Genomic DNA, 3,648 nt, shown 5'->3' with positions numbered 1-3,648 from the left:
TTTTTTGAGTTGGAGTCTTACTCCATCACCCAGGTTGGAATGCCATGGCACGCTCATGGCCACTGCAACTTTGACCTACTGGGCTCAGGTGATCCTTCCACCTCAGCCTTCCAAGTAGTTGTAACTACAGGCACGCACCACCATGCCTGGCGAATTTTTAAAAAATTATTGTAGACATGAGGTCTCGCCAAGCTGCTCAGGCTGGTCTTGAACCTGCAGGCTCAGGCAATCCTCTCACCTCAGCCTCCCAATGTGCTGGGATTATAGACGTGAGTCATCGCACCTGGCCTACCACAATGTATCTACCCATTTACCTACTGAAGGACATCTTCGTTGCTTCCAAGTTTTGGCAATTATGAAAGAAGCTGCTATAAATATCTGCGCAGAGGTTTTTGTGTGGACATACATTTTCAATTCATTTGATAAATACCAAGGAGGGCAATTGCTGGACTGTATGATAAGAGTATGCTTAATTTTGTAAGGAACTGTCAAACTGTCTTCCAAAGTGGTTGTACTGGCTCTCTGCTCCTCCCATCTTCGGACAGCCGCATCCTTCATGCAGCATCAACCGCATCCCCAAGATGAAGGCCAGAGTGAATGAATTTGGCTGTCTTGGGCACCCGATCACCAGGGCTGCTTTTAACTCTGGCAAAGTGGATCTTGTCACCATCAATGACCCCTCCATTAACCTCAACTCCATGGTCTCCCTGTTCCAGTATGACTCTACCCATGACAAGTTCCACAGCACTGTCAAGACTGAGAACGGGAAGCTTGTCATCAATGGAAATCCCATGGCTATCTTGCAGGAGCAAATCCCACAAACATCAAATGGGGCGAAGCCAGCGCTGATGATGTAGTTGAGTCCACTGGTGTCTTCGCTACTTGGAGAAGGCTGGGGGTGCCTTATGGGAGGAGCCAAAAGGGTCATCATCTCTTCCCCCACTGCTGACACCTCCATCTTTGTGATGGGCATGAACCATGAGAAGTACCAGAACAATCTCACAATTGTCAGCTTCCTGCGCCACCCACTGCTTAGCCCCCCTGGACAAAGTCACCCATGACAACTTTGGCATTCTGGAGGGACTCATGACCACCGTCCATGCCATCACTGAGACCTAGAAGACCATGGATGGCCCTGTCTGGGAAACTGGGGCCCAACGGTCACAGGGCCTCCAGAATATCATTCCTGTGTCCACCGGTGCTGCCAAGACCATGGGCAAGGTCATCCCTGAGCGGAATGGGAAGCTCACAGGTATGGCCTGCCATGGCCCCATCACCAGTGTGTCCATTGTGGATGCAACCTGCCATCTGGAGAAACCTACCAAATATGACATCAAGTAGGTGGTGAAGCAGGCATCTGAGGGCACCCTCAAGGGCATCCTGGGCTAAACCTGGAGGACCAGGTTGTGTCCTCCAGCTTTAACTGTGACACCCACTCTTCTACATTTGATGCTGGAGCTGGCATTGCCCTCAATGACCACTTTGTCAAACTCATCTCTTGGCATGGCAATGAACTTGAGTATAGCGACATGGTGGTGGACCTCATGGTCCATATGGCTTCCAAGGTATATGAGCCCCTGAACCACCAGCCCCAGTGAGAGCACAAGAGGCAGAGAGAGACCCTCAGCTGCTAGGAAGTCCCTGCCCTGCTCAGTCCTTGGCCACACTGAAACTTTCCCCTCTTCACAGTGTCCATGCCAAATCCCCTGAAGAATCAGGGTGGGGATAATCTAGAGAGTCCCACCTTGTCATGGACCATCAATAAAATCCCCTGGCCAGGCTCAGTGACTCAGCCTGTCATCCCAGTACTTTGGGAGGCAAAGGTGAGTGGAATTCCTGAGCCTGAGGGTTCAAGACCAGCCCGGGCAACTTGGTGAGACCGCATCTCTACAATAAATAAAAAATTGGCTGGACATAGTAGCACGTGACTGTAGTTCCGGCTACTTGGAAGGCTGAGGTGGAAGAATCACCAGAACCCGGCAGGTTGACGCTGGGGTGGCCATGAGCATGCCATTGCCCTCCAGCCTGGGCAATGGAGTGAGATTCCAACTCAAAAAAAAAAAAAAATCCCCTGTACTCAGCCAAAAAAACAAAACACAGACAAAGTGACTGCGCCATGTTATATTCCCACCAGCAATCAATATGAGTTTCTGTTACTTCACCTCTGCCAGAATTTGGTGCTATTAGTGTCTTGGATTTTAGCCATTTTAATAGTGTTGTTGTTTTAATTTGTAATTTCCTAATGACAAAAGATGTTGAACATTTTTCCAAATGCTTATCTGATGAGGTGATCTTTGGCGAGGTGTCTGTTCCAATCTTTTGCACATTTTATAATTGGGCTCATTTTCTTATTATTGAGTTTTATCATGAATTTTTTTGGAAATTTTATTTATTTGTTTGTTTATTTTTTGAATTGGAGTCTCACTCTGTCGCCCAGACTGGAGTGCAGTGGCACATTCATGGCACTGTTGGGCTCAGGTGATCCTTCTGCCTCAGCCTTCCAAGTAGCTGGAACTACAGACACACGCCACCATACCCAGCTAGTTTTTAAATTGATTGTAGAGATGAGGGCTCACCAAGTTACCCAGGCTGGTCTCGAACCCCTGGGCTCAGGTTATTCTCTCGCCTCGGTCTCCCAAAGTGCTGGGATTACAGATGTGAGACATCATGCCTGGCCGTAATTCTTATTTTTATAATGTTTTGTAGAGATGGGAACTCTCTATGTTGCTCAGGCTGGCCTTAAACTCCTGGGTTCAAGAGAGCCCTTCACCTTAGCCTCCTGGGTAGCTGGGAATACAAGTGCAAGCCACTACACCTGGCTCATCACAGACTTAAAAAAAAAAAAAAAGACAGAGACTCTAGCAAATAGAGACAAGCACAGAGCAAAAAATAAAAATTTCTATGACTCAGAAATAACCAAAACATTGTTTTATACCCTGTGAACCTGTTTTCTATGTACATGTATAAGTATAGTTCTACAGCATGTATAAAAATTTAGTATAACACTCGGCAATTATAGCAGCTCCAGTGATTTATAAATGTCTTCATCTTCTCTACCATTTCACTCAGTTCTAGATGCTTCTTTGGTATTTATTTATTTTTATTTTAGAAATGTGGGGTACAATTCAGGGTTAGGTATACAAACATTGATTATGCAGGTAGCCTTGTTGATGAGGTGTGCCTCACCCCACCCCGGTAGTTTCCCTCAACTGCCATTCCCACGCCCCCTCCCCTGGCAGTTTCCCACTACTGCCAATCTCTTTCTTATAGTATTACAATAGTTGTTCAAGGTCCACTTATGAGTGAGAACATGTGATACTAGGTTCTTTGTTTCTGTGATAGATTACTCAGTATTATAGCCTACGTGTGTGTGTGTGTGTGTGTGTGTGTGTGTGTGTGTGTGTGTGTGTGTGGTGTGTGTGTGTATAGTCCATCCAAGTTGCTGCGAAGTTCATAATTTTGTCCTTTTTTATGGCTACATAATATTCCATTGTCGTGTATATATGTACCACATTTGAAAAAATCCAGTCCTCTTTCAATGGGCAGCACAGTTGCTTCCATGTTTTTGCTATTGTGAACAATGCTGCAACAAACATGGATGGGTAGATATCTTTTTTGTAGAATGATTTGAGTTCCTCTGGGTATATT

General features: G+C 46.0%; 1 pseudogene; it reads left to right on the top strand.

Moving 5' to 3' along the window:
- Nucleotides 1–578: 578 nt before the first annotated feature.
- LOC103251278 lies at nucleotides 579–1,598 on the top strand (annotated as a pseudogene).
- The last annotated feature ends 2,050 nt before the right edge of the window (nucleotides 1,599–3,648 follow it).

This window comes from Carlito syrichta, unplaced genomic scaffold, assembly GCF_000164805.1.
Source record: "Carlito syrichta isolate Samal-C Ts95f unplaced genomic scaffold, Tarsius_syrichta-2.0.1 Scaffold138552, whole genome shotgun sequence".
Classification (NCBI taxonomy): domain Eukaryota; kingdom Metazoa; phylum Chordata; class Mammalia; order Primates; family Tarsiidae; genus Carlito; species Carlito syrichta.
The sequence above is the reverse complement of the archived record's forward strand: the minus strand, read 5'-3'. Positions and strand labels throughout refer to the sequence as shown.